This window comes from Lissotriton vulgaris, chromosome 1_1 (genome assembly GCF_964263255.1).
Source record: "Lissotriton vulgaris chromosome 1_1, aLisVul1.2, whole genome shotgun sequence".
NCBI classification, from domain to species: Eukaryota; Metazoa; Chordata; class Amphibia; order Caudata; family Salamandridae; genus Lissotriton; species Lissotriton vulgaris.
This window is the reverse complement of record NC_141685.1, coordinates 400,104,405-400,131,131: the sequence shown is the minus strand read 5'-3', so window position 1 is coordinate 400,131,131 and position 26,727 is coordinate 400,104,405. Positions and strand designations below refer to the sequence as shown.

General features: G+C 44.6%; 1 protein-coding gene across 1 annotated transcript in view; it reads right to left on the bottom strand.

Annotated features, from left to right (window-relative positions):
• Window positions 1-26,727, bottom strand: part of LRRC42 (leucine rich repeat containing 42) — a 173,592-nt gene that overhangs the window by 144,357 nt on the left and 2,508 nt on the right. The window lies entirely within an intron of this gene.

Sequence of the window (26,727 nt, the reverse complement as noted above, 5' to 3'; positions counted from 1 at the left end):
AATAATTGATGTATGGATGAGAAGCGGGGGCCGCGGCTGAAAGATCTGTACAAATAACGCAGCATCTGAACTTGGACACTACAATTCCACAGTACCAAGACCATAGTTTGCTGTGGGAACTCTCAGTTCATGAACACATGATGATGGGGGCACGACAGACGAGGAAATGACTTGTTGGGACAGCGCAGTGACCATATCAGGAGGTCATGAAACTCTGCTGCCAGAGCCACAATCTGCTGTGCAACATGTGCAGCACAGCCTTCTGAAGCATGGTTGCATCATCAACAAAACCAGCAATTGGCGACAGTGGGGGTGTTAACCTGGCTTGCATCCATGCCTGACACAACATGAAGACGACACAGTGAGGGCTATGAGGCCTGACAGTGAACTGTAGGGTTATAGAAGTGGGGCATATGGTCCAGCCCAAGAGAGGTAGGTGCCCAAACACCATGAGAGGCACGAAGATGCAGGTAAAATGAACCAGCAAAGATGGAACCCGGGAAAACAAACATAAGGGGCAGCTGCAGCAAAGATCTAGGCACACTGAAGGGATGGGGAAGCCTCAAGTAACCCAACACTAGGAGGCTCCTGTGACTGAGAAAGTGATGGATGAAATCACAGTTCTAGAATCCAATAGGAGGGTGTGGGACTAGAGCCTGGCCAGGTCAGTTAAAAAGAAGGCCTATGGACAAATGGGTAGGTTCCAGTAGCTAATTCTGTACCAGGAGGCAGGGATACTCGAAGCAGTACGATAGCAAAGGGAAAATGAAGGATTCCTGAGGAGACAAATGATCTAAAAAAGGAAGTAGCAGGCAAATGGTCGGCATTGAGACTAGAGAATTCATACACTTCATCCTCTGTTATGCCAATTAAAAGTTTGAAAGAATCTATCCTTGCTGTACTTTATAAGAGAGCGAAGAACTTTTTCATTATTTGGACTCCTGCATTTCGACATTTGCTGGGATCTTAAGCTTGCAGAACCAGATTCAGTCTCTGTATGTATCATGTAAAATAACACGTTTTATTGCTGTTGCAAGCCTTGTCCAAAAGAAGGTCTAAGTATTTGTCTTATACGGTAATATTTAACCCATATTGCTAAAGTAACAACTTGTCACGTAATTTAAGCTGTGTGTTTTTTCTTCTAATTAATACATGTACAAATACATTTCAAATCCCTCAGATTTTTTTAGAGCTATTTAATTTACTTCACAGATAGAATGGCTGGAATTAAATCCTATTATCTTCTACTTACGGACACTACTGAGATCCAGCGCTAGCTGCCAGAAGAAAGAGAAGAAAGGTCAAGTTGCAAAAACAAGAGACACATGAAGGTTCAGAGTTATTAGTAGGTTATCTTTCCTTGCTGAGAAGTGAGACTGGCTCCTGCAGGACAACCACTTTTAAGAGTTGTTCACAACTTGAAGGAGGGAAGGTCAGCTGAAGATGGTCATCTTTCACCACTCAATAAACTATCTTGCATTTAGACAGACCTGCCCACTTAAATTGTCCTACTATAAAGGACCACTTCCAGTGTTGTGCCTTCTTGGGCTAGACTTCTACATTTTTTGAGGACTCTTAGGGAAAGGGGATGTATTAGAACTCAAGTCAAGTGTTGTGCTTGAATCTTGAAATAGAAAAGAACCAGCTGTGAAGAGTAAATCTGTACAATTTAGATCGGTATCCTATGTTGAAAAACATGTGCAATCTGTTGCTAAAATGGACAGTATAATAACTGGATTTATTTATTTGCTATTACTGCTAACCCGTGCTAAAGTGCATGTGCTCCCTCCTTAACCTCATGCGCACTAGCGGAATTCCGCTCCTGCGCTGAGATTTTTTAAAACGCATGTTACTTGACGAGCTGGGCTCGTCATCCGCGTGCGAGAAGGCTACGCCATGACGAGCCCAGCTCGTCATCAGCGTGGAAGGGGTTAAACATGGTATATAGGAAGAAGGCTCTGTAAGTACTATACCAAAATGAGGCATAGTGTGCACGGAGTCCAGTAGAATCCCAAAGGTAGGCAGAGGTAAAAGTAGGTAGAACCTTACCCTCCATTTGTGGGAGTGTGGGGGAGCAGTAAGGCTTTATCAGAGGGTAGTTTTAAGCATTTGTTGTACACACTCAGGCAAGAAACTCAAAGACTGAACTCAGACCAATTTGTTTGTATCAAAAATATTGTTTAGTTATTTTATTTCTAGAACCAAGCCAAGCCTGGTGCAGGTAAGTGAAATAATACTTTGCAAAATCGTACACAATGATTTACAGTTGAATGCAGGTTCAAATTCAGTTGGTTGAATTATAGGTAAGTCAACAGTTCAAAATTACTTTTTAGTTACTTTACAGATTACTTTTTAGATTAATTCTTAAGTTACCTTTGCTAATCAGTGTGATATGTCTAGATATCACACAGAGACATTTCTTAGACATATAGTAAGTAATTTATATTTAGTACATTTACAGTTTTCCAGTGTTTAATACAAACCAACTACACACTTAGAAGAATTTTCAAGGAAAAGCAGTCAATGCAATCCTAAGGAAGGAAATGAAGTTAATGGTTTGCAGGTCAGTACTTATTTGTGGGGGTTGGTATTCTGGGATTAGAACCAGGGTTCCCCAAAGTCAAGCATGCACTCTCCGAACACCCTCAGCAGCACTAGGGTGGCCAGGTGCAGAGTGCTGAGGCCCAATGTTATCCAATGGAGGATAGGGGTTCTCCAGTTGGTGGCTGCTCATGAGCAGGCCACAAGGTTGTGGGAACAAAGCTCCTGGTGTTAGGCTCGGGGCAAAGGGGGATCAGAGTTAGCACCCAAAGCAGGGGCATCTGGGTGCAGGGTACTTACTTATTTTAAAGTTTTATAGAGCGCAAACCAGACCCGTGAGGGTATCAGAGAGCTTTACAAGATTGGAGGGTGATATACAAAATATTTAGGAGCGGAGGGTAACAGTGGGGTAAAAATAGGTAGATACAATATGCATGGAAAACAAGGAGTACAAAGTCCCAGATACCTTTGGGATAAAAACAACAGGTAGATACATTATACAAGGAGGCATGCAGTCTCAACTCGTGGGTGGGATGCCCAGGAGTGCAGGTTCGGTATCATCCATAAAAACCATGGATAATGCCAAGGTGGAGGGTGGAACAGGTCGCTAAGGTAATTGTAATATGAAGGTTACGTGAGGAATTTGCCCATTAGGAAAGTTTTGGTCTCCTTTTTAAAGCGAGCCAAAGATGGAAGTCTTCTGATGGCGGGCAGGAGAGAGTTCCAAATTCTTGCAGTGGCCCCTGAAGACCCGATTGTAGTTTTTTTTTCTCTCCAGAAGCGTGATGGTTGGAGCAAAAGGTCTCTGGCAAATCGGGAGTTTCTGGCTTCTCCGGATATCACATGTTTCTGGGCGAGAAATGCAGGGGAGTTGGAGCCTTGTGAGTAATGCAGGCCAGTTTAAGTTGGATTCTGTTCTTAAGAGGAAGCCAGTTCAGAGCTTTAAGGTGGGGAGAGATGTGATTGAATTTCTTTGAGCCAGTTAGGAGTCTGGTGGCGGCGTTGCGGCAGGCTTTCAAAGGGGTCAGAGAGTTCTTGGGAAGTTCTGCGAGAGTAGAGCATCCATATTCTAGTCTGGAAAGGACTAGTGCCTGGATTGCCGTTTTCAGGTTGGAAGTATCAAGGAAGGGTTTCAGGCTTCTTAGGTAACTGAGGTGAAATCTGGCAGTTTTGGCCATCGAGTTGATTTGGCCTCGCATGTTCAAGCTACGGTCAAGGGTTATTCCAAGGGATTCACAGAGTCCACAATGGTAGGAGGGCAGTTTAGCGCAGTGATAGCCTTGATCCATTCCTTAATGTCTGGATTTGTTTTTGGTGGGGATATTAGAAGAAACTCAGTTTTATTTGCGTTAAGTGTGAGCTGGTTGGTGGTGAGCCAGTGTAGTCAGCTTCTAGGCCTCATTCAGGGAGAGAATGTCTTCAGGGGAAGAGATTTTAATGTAGATCTGTGTGTCGTCAGCGTACATGAGGCAGGAGATATTGGCGGTGCGTAGCACCTCTGTGAGCCGTTCAAGATCAAGATTGAAAAGGGTGGGGGAAAAGGTTGATCCTTGGGGACTCCAACCGTGATTAGAGAGGGAGCAGATAGGTTATCGTTGATGAGAAATCTCTGTGAGCAATTTTGGAGGAAGGACCTAAACCATTCAAGGACAGTGCCATCCAAACACAACCTGAGTTTGAGGCGTTCAAGGAGTGTGGTTAACTGTATTGAATGCAGAGGATAAGTCTAGGAGGATTAGGAGACAGGTTTTGCCTTGGTCGAGGGCTTGGAGAGCGTCATTCAAGATGTGGAGGAGGGTGGTTTCAGTGCTGTGTCCAGGTCTGAACCAGGATTGGAAGTCATCTAGAAGGTGGAAGTTCGTGATGTGTAGGCTCAGCTGCTGTTGCACACATTTCCCTAGAACTTTGGCTCGGAGTGGGAGGTTTGATATGGGTCTAAAGTTGTAATCAGAGGCATTATGCAGCATAGACTTTTTTAAATCTAAATTGCTCCTACCCCCTCTCTCCATACCTAATTTTTCCCTTACGCATATGTCCTTATTGTTTATCTCGACCTAACCTGTACCTATGTAGCTATGTTCTAATAACTGTGTAACCTTTGTAACGATGTAACCTGCAACTATGGTCTGATACTCATGTAAAGCTCTCTGATACCTCCGGGTTTAGCCAGCGCTATATATCAAACCTTTCAAATAAATAAAATAAATAAATAAAAAATAGTTCAGCACAGCTTCTTCGGGCCTTCTTCGTTTCTTCTGGAGGTTCTTGTATAAGGACACAAGGCTCAAGGTTGCCCCTAAATACTAGATTTAGGGTTGTTACAGGTAAATAAAGGTCGGAACCAATGGGTCTCTTCCTTTGGGTGGGTCCACCCCCTAGGATGCCACCCTCCAGTGGGAATGGAGCAAATGCCTCTCTGGTTTGCTGGGTCCTCCCGCCTGCAAAATGGGGACAGAGTTGTGCTTCACCTCAACTCCCCACCTGAGGGGTGGGGTTGGCAAAGGTGGACCCACCTCCCTTCCACACTTGGTTTCCCCGCTGATTCTCCCGCCCAAAAGTAGGGGGGTCAGAACCGGTGGGGGCCAGTTGCTGGAAGCAGCAAATGGCTGGGGTAGCTCACATAGGCGGCAAGCCTTTGAAGCTTCCCCTTCGTGGACCCAGCCCATCCTAGGAGAGGAGGCTAAGCACCTCATCCCAGGATGTGCACTGTTTCAGAACCCTGGCGAGTAGCCACTCAGCCAGGACACTAGAGTTAGGTCGTTTTTCAGGGGGCATCTCTAAGATGCTCTCTGAGTGCATTTTTGATTAAATCCTACACTGGCATCAGTGTCGTTTTAATGTGCTAAGAAGTTTGATACCAAACTTCCCAGTTTTCAGTAAAGCCATTATGGTGCTGTGGTGTTCGTAATGACAAACTCCCAGCACCATATACTCTTAATGGCATTACTGCACTTATAAGGTCTAGGAATTGGTTTAGACACTGTAGGGGTACAGGGTCTATGCACCTGTACCCTCACCACTGGTATTGTGCACTCAGCTAGAGGGTTGGCTGACCTATTCCAGGGCAGTGGGTTGTAGGCATGGCACATATGGAGGTGTGCCATGTCGACTCTTCACTTTGTTCTGCACCAAAATATGCAGCTGCAGTGGCAGTATGTGTAACGGTACAAGGCCTCTAAGGGTGGAACAATAAGTGCTGCAGCCCTTAGAGGACTTCCCTGGTCACTCTGCCCTTGGTACCTGTAGTACCATTTACAAGCGGCGGACATGTGCCTGAAGAGTGCCAACTGGGTTTTGTCTCAATGCAGTTTTAGGAAAAGAACAAAGGCTCAGGGTACCTGGTTGGCAGGAGCCCAGGGCACACTCAAAGTGCATCAACAGTTTGGCAAAAAGTCTGGGCAACCATGCAAAATGAGGGCACTTTCTTACATGGTAATATTGGTTTATCCCCAATGGAAATTTGAATTTACTTCTAAGTCTCTAGTAAGGTGGTACTGTATGTATCAATGGCCTGTAAATGTACAGCTACTAGTGGATCTGAAGCACTTATTGTGCAACCCTCCTAAGTAGCCCTTTGAACATGTCTCAGGCCTGACATTGCAGCCTGTGTGTGCAGTTTTAAACTGTCATTTCGACCTGGCAAAATAAGCCTTTTACCAGGCCCAAACCTTCCTTTTTAATACAGATACTTCACCCCTAAGGCAAGCCCTGTACAGTGCAGAGGGCAATGTATTTAAAATGTAGGATATGTACTTTTATGTTTATGTCTTGATAGTGGAAAATTCTTAAATACATTTTTCACTATTGCAAGGTCTACCCTCTCCCACAGGATAACGTTGCAGCTACCTTATTACATTTAATGAGTTGTAATTTCCAAATAGGAACAGTTCACAAGTTCATGTTTGGTGTCTTTGGAACTGGAATGAAGAAAACTCGTATGGTGAACTCAGATTATTAAATTACAATAATGTAAATGCAACTTTTAGAAACTTAGCATTATCCTGCTTTAGCCATTGAGTGCCTGCAGCCTGTCTGTGGCTCACATGTTTAGCTGACAGTTGGGCTTTGAGTATTCCCCCCAGACAGCCACTCACAACAGGTAGCTTTGGTGTGCCTGGATGGGCCATCACTGACAAGACTGGTGGCGCTGGGCACAGCCCTACATATAACTACATAAGCTGTGTCCTGCTTCCACACAAAAGGCTGCATACCCCTCTAGTAGCGTATTGTACTTCAAAAGGAGGCACCAAGTATAAATAAGGGACCTCAGACACCAACTCTTCAGTACACTTCTGGAACTATGGAGACGTTGCCAGGAGGAAGTACTGCTGTGCTGCCGAAAGGAATGCCACTCTGTTTGACTGCTGCCCAGCTGGATTACTGCATTGCTGGACTACCCGAGTCAGAGGGACTAGACCTGTGCCTGAACCCAGAACTCCTAGTGACTCCAACAGCTAGTCTTCTGGTCTCCTGTTCAGAGCTACAGAGACATAACAGGCTCACAACCACCGGCACTAGCACCTAGAGCCATCTGGATCAAGCCCCTGACCTTCAAGTGGTACCCCTCAGGACACAGACTCTTGGTGTGGCCTCAGAGAGGCTGAAATGTTTTTGGGCTCTTCATGTCTGCGAATCAGTCCGTTGACACCGAAACCTTGGTGCTCACATAGCCCGCCAACGCAAAGATCAGTCAACCCAACTCTTTGCGCAACAACACCAACCGCTCACTGGTATCGCCACCGCATAGCTCCGGCCCACCCCCCCTTGAAAACACGATCTTTATGCTACAGAGATGACCGTCCACAACACCAGGCCTGCTCTTCGCGCTACATCAATGACCGTTCACGTTGCTTCATACTCCTCGTGGCCCTGCCATTGTGAATGGGACACCTTGCATGGGAGTGAGAAGGTAACTTTCAGCAGGACCTACCTGGTCTGCATATCCCACCCACACGCCATTGTGGATGGCCTGAACTTGTGAATTTCTACCAGTCTTGAACGACCATGTAGCCGAGAATAGCGCTTTGGGCTTTTTGGTGCAACTGACTGGATTTTTGTCGTTTTGATCTTGATTTATTAAAATCTACTCTATTTTCCTAATTTGGCGTGGTATTCCTTTTGTGGTGTGTTTTCATTTTATTACTGTTGGAAGGGTTGCACAAATCATTTACCCATTGCCTCAGAGTTAAGTTTGACAGCTCTGTGCCAAGCTAACAGAGGGTTGAGCACAGGTTAATTTGAGGTTTGCTTGTGATTATACCCTGACAGATTGTGGTTGCTGCCTGAGTATTGTCTTACCCCCTCAACAGTAACCCAATTTCTTACAATTATTTACATATATTGTTTTCACTTGAAAAAACATAGGTTAGAAGTGAAGTTTAGCTAAGCTGGGTTCGAAGACCTTAAATGAGGTTTAAAACAAATAAAATCTGAAATTCATTGGTAAAAACAAAGGTTAAAGTGGCGTTATAGTTAAGTGTTGGAATAAGACATGCACTAATGTTATAATGTTAAAAAATACAGAAACACCGGTTATAGTTTAGTCAACTAATTATAAATTGCAGCCCTATCATGCACTGCTTATGACCTCACATATTACATCACTCTTAATGTGTGTTCATTATACATTTGACTGCTCAACATGAGCATATGTTAAAGAGGATTTAAATTAATACATGTCCAATCATCTTAAATATATATATATTTTTAAATAAAAGGACATCTTCATCTATTTGCTTTTTATAACAAATTAAGAATTTCGCAGGTTGTTAATCCAAATGTTTAAAAAAACTGCCTCACATTTGTGAAGTATATATGCAGGCAAAATGATTCAGTATTGCCAATAGGAATGTTAAAGAAAAAGGTTAAACAAGGGTTATGAAATTAATATTTCCTGAGACATTATTTTTGTCAGGGTCAAGCTATTTTAATGGCTACTTTGTCAGTGGGCATATAAACTTGACATTGTGAAAATCAGTGGCAAAGCTGCGGCAGTCATTTGCTCACAGCGAATCAGCAAAGCTGGAAAATATCCCATAACCAAGGAAAATTATTGTGGTGGTCTGTGATTAAGAGCCCTTGACTGGACTCAATGCTGGGACTGGTTAAGGGGATTCTGAGCCCGCTCTGAGGTATGGCTTAACTTTCAGCTGGAGAAGAATGCTGAGGGTGAGATTAGGCGTGTGGGCGTTGCTCCTACTGGCTTTGGGAGGTTGTGGGCAGAACAGCAGTCCACCTTTACATTCCCCGCGATACCACTATATCCACTTCATCAAGAAAGCCAAGAAGTTGTTGCATACATGGGAGGAAAAACTATAGCGCAACAAAGCATACTTCCAGTGCGATGAAGAAAGCGTAGAGGGTTTGGGCTGGTAGGGTCTCATTTGCAGCTACCTGGGTCGTTGGTTTAAGCTCTTTGTACTTCATTTTGCCTATTTGTTCCTCATGTCCTTCCCATTGCTCTTTGAACCCATGATGCTCTCATCCCTGGCCCTTAAGCCCATTTTGTTATCACCTACTACCCACAACCTGGTGCCTGTAACTCAGGCTGTGCTGTCCTTGGTCTACTCGTCCCTTCCGCTCAGGCCCTTACCTTCAGATAGTGCTTTCAATGCCAATGGAGGTCATTTTAATCAGAAGAGTGCAGGGTAAGGACTGGAAGAAGCTTTATGTGGTGGCCCCTTGGGTCCCTAATGTGTGCTCTTTGCTCCCCGTAGGTCTCACGTGAGAGTCCTCCTTCGTGGCCCATTTACCCCTGCAGACTGCCTGGGAGTCGCCCTTGTTTGCTTTTGGGTGGGCATAGGGATTAGCCGTGGGCAGGATAACATCACTGATGACATTTGTGATGTCATCAATGATGTCATTTAACAAGACATAAGTGATATCATATGTAAGGTCATAAGCAGTGCATGATGGGTACACAAGTTATGGGTAGTTTATGAATTTCAGTAATTTTCTCAGTGTTTGCAACCATAACTGCATTGTAACTGTGTAGTGAATTTCAGAGTTTTTTTTTAATGTAAGGTACGGCCCTGTACCGAAAACTAACCATAGTATTTTTTTTAAAATATATACACACAACCACACACATATTTGCACTCTGCATGCCCAAGCAGGAATCGCATCTCATTTTAAACAAAAGCCTTATGTTTAGAGCAGTGGCGGCTGCTCCCCTATGGCGGAGGAGCGTCACCCCACTGCTTTGAGCAGTGTAAAGGAAAGGAAATATAAAATTATATTAACTTTTAGTTATCATTTTATGCTTTTTTTCCTTTGCTGGTGGGCGGGTGGGTGGGTGGGGTGGCTCTGCTCTCGAAGAGCAGTGCAGGAGCTGAGTAGTTCGCCCACTCCTAAGTACGCAATGACTGTTTGGTGGGCCCTCTCGGGACGCCTAAACCAGTCATGAGAACTTTCCCCATTCTCCATGCAGGCTGCATTACAGCCTGCATGGAGAACAAACCCAGGCTCCCATTCCCTGTTTGAGCGTCCCACCAGGACGCTCAAAACCAATTAATATGCTGTATTGCAGCGTTGAGATTGGTCAGGGGAGCCTGGTTTCCTGTCCCACGACAAGAGCAGGCGCAAGGAGCAGAGAGGCGGCAATGGGACCCGCAGCAAGATAAGTGTTGTAATTTTGTAAAAATGTGGTTTGTTGTCAATTGCGCTACCCACCGCCCCCTCCCACCCGTGAGTCATGCCGGCTGCCAGTGGCTTGGATCCATCTTTCTTCTCTTTTGAACCAACCAAGTAAAGGTTATTGCATCTGTGTCTGACAGACAAGTATGCAGCTTAGAATTTTCCAATGAAATAAAAAAAAATGTTTTGCTATTAACTTTTGTATTGTGTGATGAAGCTGAACAAAACGCTCCAAAAAATAAGTTTTCGTTTAGAATTGGCTTGAAAAGTTTCAAGCAGATCTCACCAGTTGCTGTAACAATGTGGAGGAGTGCTCAAAAAAGCTGCAGTCTAGACTAGAGGGTACTTTGCTTTCTGCTACAGAAAAAAAGCTGAATGAAATGACACCAAATCTATGAAAGTAGAATGTTAACCAGAGGACTGTCTTTGAATGGTTAGTCTAAAACCTTCCAGTAGTTCTTTGAGAAATTAAGTCTTACAAAAAACAAATATTGGCATAGCCAATAGGTCTCGCTTTTGGGACCTTATAAGTATTCAGTTATCCAGCACAATATACTTGGTGCAACAACATCAACCATTGCATGGCTAAACACTTAAAAGGTCCCAAAGGCGAGGCCGCTGCAATACTCAGTGGGAGTTATCTTTTGAAAAAAGGTGGGACATGAACCCGCCATTTGCATGGCACGATTTTTACAATACACACACAAAAGCCAATCCAAAAGCGGAGGAGTAGTCAGCCCCACAACTACATACAAGAGATCGCAACAGCGCAAGCTCGACCTAAAAAGGGATGCAAAATGGTAAGTCCAAGTAAGTAGAATCGTAAAGGCAGATTTGGAGTGGCTGATGTGGCTTAAGATTGAATCCAGACAGAGGCCTGCTATATGAGCAGCCTGTGTAATTTTAAGAGCTGAACCTAGACAAAGCTAGCTTTTGAATGAAGGTAAGAGACTATGAATCATTAGAGTCCTCAAAAGGATGATTAGTGCGCCATTACAAGTTTTTAAGTGCAGGTGGCGAAATAAGCTAAGACATTAGTATTTGCACACAGATTTTCTTAGTTTCTTCCCACATTTTAAGCACTTTTCCCCCAAGATAAATTGGGCCTGCTTTTCACAGGCGAAAAGTGTCCAATGAAAATCTCAAAGGTGCAGCTATTCTCACAAAATTGTAAACTTATTTCAACTACACTTACTGTTACCAGCCGAATCAGGATTTCATCCCAACTTGAGAAGAGCAACGTGGAATGAATAACCTTGAATGAAGACTTCACATGCTCGATTATTGCCCACCTTTTACAACGAACTACAAACTAATTGAGAGAATTTCAGCTGAAATCGTTCAGCAAGCTACACTAAAAGACGCTTTATTATGGTTTGTTCCTCTCCTTTACATCCAATTATGTACGTTTGCATCTTCAGTACTCCAGCACACCTTAATTCAGCTCTGATTTAAAATAATTTCATAAATACATATTTGAATAAGTAGAATGTAATATTAAGAAAAATATGCTAAATATAAAAATCAAATTTTTGATTGGAAACATAACCCTGTTAAGTGTTATACTCTTGCCATCTATATACTGCATGCATTTTTTTTTACTAAATGCAACCTGTAGAGCCATAATACAGTACAAAATGTTCTAGGCCCTGCAAACACAATGGTAACATTCTACACCAGCAGTTCTCAACCTGTGGTCAATGGACCTGCTCAAGGATCCCAGTATTGATTAAGTGGGGATCAACAGATATTAAAAGGTTAAATAACTGTTCTACACTACACCCTGTAGCAGGCACAACATAATACTCATTATGGCTAGACAGAACCCTCACCCGATCACCAGTTCATGATACTAATTTATATTTTGTGACACTGTGCAAATGATGTAGATGCATTATTAAAACAGCAATCGCCTTGAATATTAGTAAAATTTGCTTTAGAAAAAACCCAAAAAGATACAAAAAGACAAACAAAAAAAAAATACAAAAAGGTTTATCTTAGTATGGATATGATATTATTTTCACATTGTTTTTAAATACACACTTATAAGGAACTACAGGCCTTATATTTCAAAGTTCCTTCCTTAATAGTGTTGAAATGGCATGCATTAATTGCATTACCCCTGCTCGACATGTTCCCGACTGTGTGAATTTTGGAAACTTAAGTGAACTGCTATTCAAACATAGCTGTGCGAAAAACACGGGTGTGCGGAGTAATAAATAATGCCAAAGAAAAATGTACTGACAAAAGAAACACTTGTTTGTGGCTTAAAAAATACAGGGAATCAAACGCACTTTGAAGATGATGGACGGTGCCTCGTTTCTGCCAGCTCTTTAGCCCGAGCCCTTTGGAACTGAAAGGACATTGTTTATATGAAAATGATCCAAGGTCACTCTAGGTGGTATCTCCCTTGAGCAGGCTAAGTTATTTACCTACCTGGGAGTCACATTGAGTGAAAATCTTAGCTGGACACCGCAGGTTGAGTTACTGGCTCTTAAACATGCCCAACTAGGATGAGCCCTCCTCAAGGAGCATAAAAGATCCACACTCGCCCCATATTACCTCTTATTAACCCCTTCGATGCGGATGACAAAGCCAGCTCGTCCTGGGCGTTACCTGTGCTGCGCGCATGACGAGCTGGCTTTGTCACAAAAGCCGCGATTTTCAAATTTCAGCGCACAGCGGGAAAACCCGCTAGCGCGCATGCGGTTAAAATCTATGGCACAAAGGTTCTGCCCTCAGTATTATATGGGGCTGAGCTTTGGGGCTATTCTAATCTTGATTCGCTCAAAGTGGCTCAAAATAAATTTCTTAGGGTAGCCACAGGTCTTCCGCAATCAGCACCGCGCATCCCACTTCTATATGACCTAGGGTGCCAACCAGTGGAGGACCTAGCAAGATTTCGCCCCCTAGCGTTTTGGAGGCGTCTCTGGACAACGCCTGAGCTTTTCCTTTACGCTAAAGCTTGCTCTGAAGTTAGGGACCTTTTGGGCTCTGGTAAAATAGGGTGGTTTAAAGAAATAAGATCTACCCTTAGTGCAATGGGGCTTGACGAACTATGGCTTAACCCAAAAACAAACTCCTTAGCACACGTATATCAAAGTATAGTAGTATATAGGTGTTGCCACCAGTTAGACACAATTGCAATACGTAGTCCTTGATAATACAGGTATTCAATTTATTCTTGAATGTTGCAAGTTCTCCACACAGCCGACACGTGTTTCGTCGTGACCGGGAGTATAACCCAACGACTTTTTCAAGGCTATTTTCAATTCCGTTTTCTTTTTAATTAATATGCGGTGATATTTCCAACCCGCATAGGGGTTCTACGGGGGTCTTCTGTTTTGATATCCACTGTAATATGTTCATTGAAATCCACTTCACAGTCTTGTGTTAGTTTCTGGCTTTCGCCTCAGTCAATTCTGTCCGTCAGTTCCCCCGTTCAGGCTCAGCGTGTTTGCTCCGACCTATTGGACATAACTATGGCTTAACCCAGTTTCAGCTGTCTTTCCTTCTAAAAAGGAGTTGAAGGATCGATATTGGGATTGGGTCATAGGTAGAAGGCATTCTCAAATAGCGTCCAGCTCGCTCACATCTGCATTCGTTCTGCTGAAGGATGTCTCGTCCCTAGAAATGTATTGGGACTTTATTTCTAAACCACTGGATCGAAAATTATTCCACCAACTGAGAACTGGGACACTACCATTGAGGGCCTTCACTAAAATTTGGGGCAAGGGTGGATCAGATCAATGCCCATTGTGCACCGGTATTGGGCGAAAGTGTTAGTCACTTCCTCTTTGTATGCCCCCTATATGGTGCTCCTAGATCTAAGTGGTTACGCCCGGTCTGTAGAAATCTGGGCACCCTCTCAGCATCAGAAGCTAGTAGAATTTTAAGATCAGATACGTCTACTGTGATTGTTGTTGGGGTTGCTAAATTTCTTGGTTGGGCATGGACCTTACGGTCTCGACTAATTAATCTGTCATAAGCACTTTGATGTCGTGTACTCTCAGGATGTTTTGATCTATGACTCCCAAAAGAAAACACACTCGCATAGATGGGGTGTGTATATGGATTGCTGTTTTAAACTTTTTTGAACCCTTTTTATTCTTACAAATGAAGTCAAATATAAGTGATTTAATTCTGTGTTAGATCGTGTTTTTTAACTTTTCACTAAATTATTTTCTTAACATATTGCTAACCTTGTATGAATTGTGTTATATTATGGCATGTTAGCATGTCTTATGATGAATAATCGAATAAAGACTTCTTGAAATTGAAAATGATACAGTCACACAATCCGGCAAAGCCACATGTCAGGCAGCGACATTCCAGATATTCAAAGCGGCATTGTTTAGGAAGATTTACGGCATACACTTCGGACAGTAATAATAATTCAAGGTCCTTAACCACAGATGCCTCGTGACCGCCATTGCAGACGGACAGCCCTGGCTTTCTTGCGCCATGCTTGGAATGGGACATGGGCCCTCTGCCAGCCTGAAACAGCTCGCATACCTGAAACCCCCAGGGCGTCCACGCTTCTAAATAATGCTTTGACTTAATAGCATACAATTGTCTGACACTTGCGTCAGTGGGAGATCACAGTGAAATATACAGAAGTCCCGACTCCCGTTAGATTGGCATTGATTGTGAGGAGAGGAGATTGTAGAACAGAATTGCTAGGGACCTTTGCTTCTGGGTCGCTTAATGACAAAAAAAAAATGTGCTTTCCTGTCAAAGGGCGAGGGCCCAGAGCTGGAAACAAGGCACCTGAGAGGGAGGGTGAGACAGGTAGGGGTTAGAGAGTGGAGAAACGTAAACAAGCGTGCACAGCCACGCTAATTAGGAACAGATGGCCCCTGCGCGCCGCTGCTCGTTCCCGCAAGGTAGATGCCACCACAAACACAAATGTTAGGAAAGTGCAGACCGATTCCAAAACGTCATCTCATTGAGCAGCGCATGCGCGCTGCGCTAGGCTCGACCTAAAAATGTGGGTGACCTTTTAATGAATAAAAAGATAGACATAGATGGATAGTTGAAAGAGCATTTTTTGATTTGCCGTCACTTTAGAACTGTTCAACAAACTTACACAAAATTTGGCAAATAGGTAGCACGTTTTACTTCCTCTAAACATTTTTACATTTGTGAAGATCCATCAAGGGGGCACAGTTAAAGGTAGAGTCAAAAAGGATTATTTCACAAATAACAGAGACAGCTTTTCTTTATGGCATGTATCTGTATTCACATTATGTGCAGATCCACATGGGATGTGGGTCCAAAGTTAACAGGGAGAGGAAAAATGCATTCATATGCTAATAACTTACTGTTAAATAAATATGAATGTAATTTGGCATGCTTTTAGCAATTATAACACAAAGTGGGATTCTTTGGGTTCATCTGACAAGGGGATAAAGCTAAAAGGAGTGGGTGAAAATTATTTGCTAATAATTTTGCCACTTTTTTTTCCGCAGATCTCAACAATGCGTGTTCAGCTAACGTATGGTTAGGTCGAGCTATTTATAGCTTTGAACTATTGGGTTTAAACAAACTCTCTTGAACAAGCGGATTTCTCACAATGCATGTTGTCTACTGGAGCGTGAAGCTTCGCCAGGCGCGCGCTTGGCCTCACTCACACCCCATATGCCTGCTCCCCCTCCCACCAGACTTCATTGGAATGTGCTCGTTCCCTCCCACTCGCTCGCTGCCCTGCTTTCAAAGCAATCCCTTCCGCTCCCCCGCCCCACCAGCCACGTCACACCACTATTTGTCGCTTTCCTGCCTCGGCTACGGAATTTGCTTAACTTAAAGTGCACGTACTTCGAACTCACACAAAGGAATGCGCTCCCCCGCCTTATTACCTTTCTTCCATATCTTGCATTTACTTCCTTTCCGCTGCCTAGCTCCCTTCCTCCTTGCCTTACATTTTATATTTCTTACATGTTACACTTTACCATTTCGTTATTCCTTGATCGTTTAACCCTTCCTTATTTAAACATGTATTTCCTTCTTTCTTTTTCTTGGTTAACGTTTTTCATTCAGCATGTAATTCAGTTGCTTTTCTTTTTGTGATGGGTTTCCTCTTTATTATCTTTGTCGTTCTCTCTCACCTTCGTTTCTTTCATTGCCTCTTCCTTTCTAATTTCATTGCTTCTACAGGTGCATTTTTCAATGCTGACCTTCTTTGCCTTTTTCGTTCCAGTCTCTTTCCTAATTTCGTTTCCCCTTTCTTACGCCCTCTCTTTGTTGCTTCTGCTTTCCCTTTCTTCCCCCCTCCTTTTTCCCTCTTTTCCCACTCCCGCACTCCTCGGTCTACAATATCCCTCGACCAGCCGTTGCCCTTACCTCCCTCTACTCCTGCCCCTCACCTCGCCATCCTGCCCGATTCTGGGCTGCAAGAACAGCAGCAGATTGCCGCCTAATTAGTTTAGAGGAGAAAACTTAATTGAATTACGTTTTTCACAACTACTGCAGCCTGACAGTTGGGGACCTCTTTCAGCGGCTCTCCTCCATCTCCTTGATCTGATTAACTTGTTTAGCAACCTGCGTTAGGCCAAAAAACCAACAGCCGCCCCTGGCCCTAGCAGATGAGGACAGGGAGCGACTCGGAGGGTGCTTTAAAAGAGATCTCCAGCCCTGACAGATTGAAAGGTTACAGAAGAAAACCAGACACTTCTGACACGAGGACATTAGAATATCTCATTTCTGAGCAGTGGTACCATGCAGAGGACACGTGTGATGGGTGAATGCAGGCCACTAGTGACGCCAACAGAGGCACATATTCACAGCATTTGTAGCAGATGCCATTCACTGCATTCCAAGGCAGGGCTCCGATAACAGGCATTACCAATGTTATTAAATATATTATATAGGTTAGCCAGCAATAGCCATATGATAACCTTTTCCATCTTGCTATAAAAATCTCTTAAATCTCCGATTGTAAACCTCCTTAGAACGCTTCATGAACAATACAAGGTGACATCTCTTTGAGAAGAATCTAGAATTTGTAATGCTTTTTTAGGTCTCGCCTGTCGATGCGCATGCGCATCGAGCAAGCGAGACTATGGGGGCTTATCCACTCTTTATCCAACTTGCAAGGAATCGTGGTGATTCCTTGCAGTGCCCGTGACTTTTAAGCTCAATGCGCATGCGCATTGAGCTTAAAAGCGCGTGCACATCAGTTCCCTCAGCCGCACTCCAGGCCCCCGCTCCGCCCCCTCCCCTGCCCGCTGTGTCGCATTTCTCCTCCCCCTCCCCTTATCTGCTTTCCCTCCGTCTGTTCCCACTCCCCGCTCCGCCCCCTCCCCTGCCCGCCGTGTCGCATTTCTCCTCCCCCCTCCCCTTCTCTCTCTTCCCTCCGTCTTGTCTTTTACTATAGTTAAATGTTTTCTTGGTAGGGCTCTGCTTTTTTTATTTAACTATAAAGACATGTGTATTGCAATTGGTGTTATCAATCTAAGCTGTCGCATTTCGGCAATTTACTGCAGTTTCAAAGATGGAACGACTTTTATTTACTGCATGGGGATTGCAAAGCAGAAAACACGAACTGTTTTTCGCTAGATAAGCCGTTTGTTTTTGCTCCATTTCCTCCCGGTCATGTGGGCAGTTCCTCATGTCTCCGCTCCGAAGTAGTTTGTATCATCTGTGATGCCTTCTACCACTTGTATTTATACCATACAAGGTGCCTTCTTTCTTTTAAGGTTTTTGCTTTAAGTTCACAAGTACAATTTTTTAAATCACAGCACAAGTAATGCGGTCGTCCAAGAAATAAGGACTGACTGAAGATGTCACATGACGAGGGGCCACATGGCATTTATGCAGGTGTGTGCGCCCCTTGTGTTGTCTGTGTGCATGGACACCTGTATGTGGGTTGACTTTGCGCATGTCGGCCTCTTTGTGTGCATAAGTGAAGGTATTTCCATGCAGCCTCTTTACAAAAGGCAGATCTGTTGCTTTTGTTAATTCTGGTTTATTGTAGTCATCCTTGATTTATTAAAGAAACTCCAGCTGACTCTTCGGTTTTAATTTGTGCATGTCACTGTGCAACACAAATTCACTCACCCTCAACCCCTCACCCTCACTCACCCTCAACCCCTCACCCTCAACCCCTCACCCTCACCCTCACTCACCCTCAACCCCTCACCCCCTCACCCTCACTCACCCTCAACCCCTCACTCACCCTCAACCCCTCACCCTCACTCACCCTCAACCCCTCACCCTCACTCACCCTCAACCCCTCACCCTCACTCACCCTCAACCCCTCACCCTCACTCACCCTCAACCCCTCACCCTCACTCACCCTCAACACCTCACCCTCAACACCTCACCCTCACTCACCCTCACCCTCACCACCCTCAACCCCTCACCCTCACTCACCCTCAACCCCTCACCCTCACTCACCCTCACCCACCCTCAACCCCTCACTCACCCTCAACCCCTCACTCACCCTCACTCTCACTCAACCCCTCACCCTCAACCCCTCACCCTCACTCACCCTCAACCCCTCACCCTAACTCACCCTCACTCAACCTCAACACCTCACTCACCCTCAACCCCTCACCCTCAACCTCAACCCCTCACTCACCCTCACCCTCACTCACCCTCAACCCCTCACCCTCAACCCCTCACTCACCCTCAACCCCTCACCCTCACTCACCCTCAACCCCTCACCCTCACTCACCCTCAACCCCTCACCCTAACGCACCCTCACGCACCCTCACCCTCACTCACCCTCAACCCCTCACTCACCCTCACCCTTACTCACCCTCAACACCTCACCCTCACTCACCCTCAACCCCTCACCCTCACTCACCCTCAACTCCTCACCCTCCCTCACTCACCCTCAACCCCTCACCCTCAACCCCTCACCCTCAACCCCTCACTCACCCTCAACCCCTCACCCTCAACCCCTCACTCACCCTCAACCCCTCACCCTAACGCACCCTCACTCACCCTCAACCCCTCACTCACCCTCAACCCCTCACTCACCCTCAACACCTCACCCTCACTCACCCTCAACACCTCACCCTCAACCCCTCACCCTCACTCACCCTCAACTCCTCACCCTCACTCACCCTCACCCTCACTCACCCTCACCCTCACTCACCCTCACCCTCACTCACCCTCACACAGTGCAATAGGTCTCAGACCATTTCAGTTAGAGCTTTTAGAAATGTTTATGGCTTTTTTTATTTGTAATTCTTTAGCATTGGCTACAGGAAACAAAAATGCTAAACATTTACAAAAAAAACCCATAAACAATTCTAAAAGCACTAACTCTAATGATGCGAGACCTATTGCATTTCCAATGCTTGTTTGCTTTACTTACTGCAGAAATAATAGTTTTTTGCATATCTATCATATTTGATGACAAAACGTACTTTATTCACATGTTCTCCATTACTTCATCTCTGTGCAAGGAGAATGTTTCTCACTCGGTACTACTGGCCCGGATGTGTTGTTGTACAGCACTCTACTGACAGGTTCCTTGGCCTAGTCGCGCCACATAAAACTTCAAAAAGAAACATATTTGGAAATGTCCTTATATGAATGGAAGCCTTATCCGTACATAAAACCTGTCTAAAATTTCCATAACAGTTTTTATTGGTCGTCTGTAATAAGATTACGTATCTAATCAAGTGCAAGGACACAATCCGTGGTGCCAGAGCCAGTAAACTGTATAAAAGGTTAGGCAACAGAATTAACACTGCTATTTGAACAAAGAAATTGATACCTTTTTAAACTCCTTTGATCTGTTTCCCTACAGCTAACAGTCATAAGTAAATAATGTCGGCAGCATGTTTACTGTTTGCACAGCAATAGTTCTTTACAGAAAGCAAAAACGTATCTGCTCAGGGGCATCACCACATCACTCGGGGACACCACCACACCACTCTGGGAACACCACCACACCACTCTGGGAACACCACCACATCACTCTGGGAACACCACCACATCACTCTGGGAACACCACCACATCACTCTGGGAACACCACCACATCACTCTGGGAACACCACCACATCACTCAGGAACACCACCACACCACTCAAGGGCACACCACCACACCACTCAAGGGCACCACATCACTCAGGGGCACCACCACATCACTCAGGGGCACCACCACATCACTCAGGGGCACCACCACATCACTCAGGGGCACCACCACATCACTCAGGGGCACCACCACATCACTCAGGGGCACCACCACATCACTCAGGGGCACCACCACATCACTCAGGGGCACCACTCAGGGGCACCACCACACCACTCAGGGGCACCACCACACCACTCAGGGGCACCACCACACCACTCAGGGGCACCACCACATCACTCAGGGGCACCACCACATCACTCAGGGGCACCACCACATCACTCAGGGGCACCACCACATCACTCAGGGGCACCACCACATCACTCAGGGGCACCACTCAGGGGCACCACCACACCACTCAGGGGCACCACCACACCACTCAGGGGCACCACCACACCACTCAGGGGCACCACCACATCACTCAGGGGCACCACCACATCACTCAGGGGCACCACCACATCACTCAGGGGCACCACTCAGGGGCAACACCACATCACTCAGGGACACCACCACAGCACTCAGGGGCACCACCACATCACTCAACCACACCACTCAGGGGCACCACCACATCACTCAGGGGCACCACCACATCACTCAGGGGCACCACCACATCACTCAGGGGCACCACCACATCACTCAGGGGCACCACCACATCACTCAGGGGCACCACCACATCACTCAACCACACCACTCAGGGGCACCACCACACCACTCAGGGGCACCACCACATCACTCAGGGGCACCACCACATCACTCAGGGGCACCACCACATCACTCAGGGGCACCACCACATCACTCAACCACACCACTCAGGGGCACCACCACATCACTCAGGGGCACCACCACATCACTCAGGGGCACCACCACAACACTCGGGGACACCACCACAACACTCGGGGACACCACCACAACACTCGGGGACACCACCACAACACTCGGGGACACCACCACAACACTCGGGGACACCACCACATCAACACTCGGGGACACCACCACATCAACACTCAGCACCACAACAGCATTGTCCTTGCTTGCTACCAACAAGCATTGACATAGCCAATAGGGCTCGCATTAGGAAAGTGTAAGCTATTGGCTTGGTGAATAACAATGCTATTAATGTATATATTTTCAAAGCCAACACATATTAAAAAAATGTGTCATTTACAATACCAATAGCTCACACTTTCCTAATGCGAGACCTATTGCATTGCAAATGCTTGTTTTTTAGTTTCATGTAAATCCCTCAAGGGGAGTACACAGACGGGTAAAACGTGTTCCTTTACTAAGAACTATGATGCCATCTAATGAAGAAGCATGAAACTAAGCAGGCAGTTAGCAAGACAAGTTCATACAGGTCTTTCAAGTTTCAATTAGATTGTATAAAGGAGGGGCAAAGTCAATAACTTTGGTGCCAGTTTATAGAAATGTATTAAACTGTAAGCCATCGAAGGTAGAACATTGTATCATTAGATTCACAGTCACACATTTTTACTATAAAACAGTGAAAAGAGAAAAATATGTTCAATGCTTCACAGATGGCATGTTACAATTGCTTTACACAGGTAAACAACTCTGTTTATAGTCACAAGGCTTCTTCAGTGCAACTTTAAGTCACAGCACGTTTAACCCCTTGACTCCTGGTTTTGGTTAAATAGTCTTTTAAAACAAGTATGCATGAATAATTGCCATGCTTTCAACCATATGCAAATGTACAAACTGTAATATGCTATTTCTACTACTGTTAAGAAGATTCATGGCCACTACCCACATTCACAAATGGTAATAAGAGCCATGATACACTCCGCGCAATTAAATGTATGCATGTGTGTGTATATATTATTTCTTAAAGGAATCAGATAATCATTACTATCTACATTTTCCATTTATTTTTTTCACCTGTTCCATGACAAACAATGGCATGCGTTGGACTCTTCCACTGATTTTGTATTAAGTCTGGGAAACGTTGTTGAGACCTTGGCATGCCACAGGTGGTGCACTCCTCTAGACAACCTGGACGCTGGACTATGCAGTGTTGTTGTGGGGGTGAGAAAAGTTCTACAGGGCAATCCTTAAAACCACAGGAAATAAGTTCTCCTGAGCTTGCAGTTCAGGCTGCAATCTGACAGTGAGTAATACAATCTTGGGTTGGGGAGGAGACATCCTCCATTGTTTTGTTTTGGTATTGTACAATTTATGGAGTAGCCCTTCACACCCCTGGTGAGGCTGCAAGGAGCTCCGGTTCTCTTTGGTTACCATGGACAATTTAGAATATATGGTCTTAGATTGTTCTATTTTTAAGGAGTTTGGTATGGTGTGTGAAGTCAGATATCCGCTCTAATCATGGTGTGGCAAACTGATAGCTATGCACAGGCACGAGATGCTGCTGAAAAGTGTGAGAATAAATATGATGCCACATGCGGGTGGCAACCATCTTTTTTTAGATTGGTCTGTATCATAGTGTTATATGGATGGAAAGAGACTGTTTTAGGCACTCCTAACATTGGTTTGGTTGTAAAATCTCTTATTCTTGCCACACAGTAGATGAGATGTTGCTGAAAAGTGTGTGAACAGGTGTGGTTGTGCATACAGCTTCCGGCTATCTTTTATGGAATGTGTAATGTTATACACTTATTTGAATGGAAAAATAAGTTTCACACTTTCAATTTGAGGTGGTTGTCAATAGATGTTTTTCCTCGCAGGTATTGAGTTAGCGAGCCCGGCTGTAAGAAATGAGAGCTTTTACCAGCGCATGACTTTTGAAGGAAGGGGTCTAAGTGTGGGGTCACCCTACAGTGTAGTGATCAAATCTGGCATTAGGAGCCAAATGTGTATAAAAAGAGTAGTGCTGCAGCAATGTGGATGGCTCCATGAGGGATGCACATTGCATGCAAGGTTATGTGTCTTACCACAGGCAGTCAATGTAAAGATTGGAGAGTTGGCAAGATGTGAGCCTGGATACCTAGATTGAGTCATTTGGCTGCTGAATTTTGTATTCTCTGTATAATTCCAAGCATGTATAGAGTGACTCCGGTGTATAGACCATTGGCATATTAAAGATGAAAAAGTAGAAAGGAGATTATGGAGCCTGCTCTTTCAGGGAAACCTACTAGGTATAGGAATATTTTACGCTGGGATCTCCCTTTCTTGAATCACAAATAAATCCATGGTGAGGAAGATTCCTCCAGTAACTTTATTTACTTGTGCTTCATAGAAGATATTAGACTCTTATCTCCACCATATTCCTTACCATTATTGAGGGGTTTGGTGGTGGACCTAGTTCATGCGACCAGATGGTGGAAGAATGAGAGTTTGTCAATTTTCCGCAGGTGCATATTTGTTGTCGAGGTATTTAGCTTGCAAAGGTTCATTAGCATTGAGTAGGCACATTCATAGAGATTTGCGGATGGTAAACAAATCGAGATTGGATGGATTTTCAGTTGTTAAAATTATTTGCCTGTTATTAGCATATTTGTAGGAGTTGAGGTTTGAGGATAAGTTGTGGTCAGGTTGACGGTGAGGCACACATTCAATAGGGGAGGAATAACCATGGATCCTTAATGGATGCCTGTTGTGGAGGGGAATGGTGCCAAGGAGGGATTAAGCGATATTATGAGAGCTCTATTAGGGACCATGGAAGCAATAGTGCTTCTAGATTTGTTAAGTCTTAGTAAGAATTTAGGGTGATTAACAGTATGAAAGGGTGAGGAGAGGTCTAGCAGCAGTATGGTTTAGTATCATTAAGGTTTGGTAGACTAGAAAAAAAAATGTAATTTCCTTCAACAAATGCCAAAATTTGCCTGCAGATAGTTCTTTCTCTGAGTTCACATAAGTACTGACCATTAAATAGTAGCTGACAAAAACATCAGTTTGGTTGTGGTCTTGTTTTCTTTTATGGATCTGATAGAAAGCTCTGGATAGAAAGGGAGTTGGGCCTTTAGGAAGGATATTTTTAAATCTATGATTTATGCTTCAGTCTGTTGGTGAGCTTGCTGAACTTGTTGATGTGTAGACGGACTAGCTGGTGGCCACATATGCCATTCAACAAAGGGTGTTTAACCCCTCCATGCTGATGACGAACTCCAGCCGTCATGCACTACGGTGCTCGTGTGCTGATGACGGCTGGGGTTCGTCACGGCCCGCCCCTGTTCGTGCTGTTTACAGCACACCAGGGGAATCGCGGCCGCATGGAAGGGGTTAAAGGTGTAAGATTCTGGCATCAGTGGGCGATTTGAACTGAAAACTTCATTAATGTTGTGAGGAGCGAACCATGTATTAAAGAACTGGGGAAGCACTCAGTGCCAATTGCCCAGCATTTGGAGTGATTGATTATAGTGATCCCCTGATAGCAGCAAAATGTTCCTTAAAGCCTAGCGGCAAATACTGCAGGTCAGCTAAAGACAGCATGGCAAACTTTACAGCTAGAACTGGACAGAGTGGAGAACGTGGGGCCCAAAATAATTCCTAACAAGTTGACCAGAAAGTATTTGACATTATTGATGGCTGCATCATCAATAGATCTCATATGAAAATGTTTTGTGGAGGACATTTTTGTAAGATAGTCCTGAAGATGGTTGTTATAAGAGGTTTCCACCAAAACGCATCAATGGAATTTGAAAGTACGATCTACATGCTAGTTAATTAACTCATGGATACCCAATGACACAAAAAACTAAAGGCGTATTTACTGAAAGGACTAATTGTGCTGTTTAGAGTATCTCCCTTTTGCCACGTATATGTATTGTTGATGTACATGCATTTTTATATATTAAATGATGCTTTTTATATGATAGGATTAAATACATATTTTTCTAACTTTCTCTGGTCTTTGGTTGTGTTGCATCTTGTAACAGTGGTGAAAGTGTATAGATTGAGGAGTGATTGTTTGACAGTAACATTTGTGTACGGTTGTTTTTAGGTTTTTCGGCTTGATGAACTACAGGACTCCATAGGGTTGATGAGCTATTTACAAATTAGAGGGTTGAAGCAGGATAACATTTGTCATTGTCTTGGTTGAGATATGAAAAAGAGGATGGTTAAGTCAGTTTATTCTCTTTGTATCAATTATTTTTCAAGATCTTTGGGTTTTGAGATTTAGGGGCCGATTAGGATGGCGGTCGGACTTTAGTCCACCCGCCACACTTGCGGTGCTGGGACCGGCCGCCAGTGGTGCAGCAGTCCCACACCTGTAATTAGGATGCCACCGCCACCGTGGCGGTGGCATCCTCCATTCCCAGCATTGTGGCAGGTGGTGCTCACAGCACCGCCGGCCACAATGCTGGGAATGCCCTGTGTGCATTGTCATGCACGAGGTGCCTGCCACCACGTCCATGACAATGCAGGGGGGTACCACAGGTACCCCACATGTGCACCCTCCACCCCCAAATGCCCTGGGGGACCGCAACAGGCCCCTGAAAGCAGGATCTGCATGGCTTTCCATGGCGGGGTCCCCACCATGGAAAGCCATGCTCCGCTGTCCATGCTAATACGGATGGCTGTGTCTAGCAGACACCGCCACCAAAGATAGCCCTTTTCCGCCCTGTCGAATGGTCAACCGGCGGAAAACCGTCATAAGGTCTTTCCGTCTGCCGGTGTCCCACCCCCACCATACTGATATGGTGGGGGGGGGGGGGGAATGGGTGGCGTGTGGGGAAGGATGTAGGGCGGATCGCCACAGCCATGTAGGTGGCGATCCGCCCTACATCCTAATCGACCCCTTACTGCTTTACCAGAATGCCTAGTTTTGTTTATATTTATTTTCTATTTTGTAATGTGTAAGGTACATGGCTACCCAAATAGGGTTTCTCACTGCCAGAGGAAGATACATGCCCTCAACAGCCAAGGCTGTTCTTCTCAAAGAGTTACTTTAAAGGCAGTACATTCTGGGTTTAGGAATTCAGTAATGATTTTGTGATGTACTTTTACTGGCCGGGTATCTTCTGAAATGTGTTGCCTTTTTGTATTTTTGACAGTGACTATGTAAATTCTGCAATGATACTGAAGTGACAATTTGTCTTGTTAGTTGTAGATTTCGTCAACTCTCTTTCCAGAACTACTACATCCCTGCAGTGGTACTGGATTCACTGTGGTTGGGAGTTGAAAGCAGCTGTTCAATGATTGGGGAACATTGCCATGAACTATTGCAATATCATTTTTTATTACAGTAAATTTCACTAAGTGTTTATAAGCGCAACTCACTAGGGTATGACACTAATGTAGCATAAATATATTTGGTAAACTTTGTTTTATTTGCAGCCATTACCTACTATTAGTTCATCCTACGCATGTTCACAATATGGAGCCCCTTACTGTGGAGGTGTTAGTTTCTATGTATTGCAACACCATCTCATCTATGACGCAGTAGCATACCCACCGCTGCAAAGATTCTTCAATCAGGCATGTAGAATAAATACGCATAAACCAAGCACTATTCCTCTCATATCACTATAAATACTGGGACGCACAA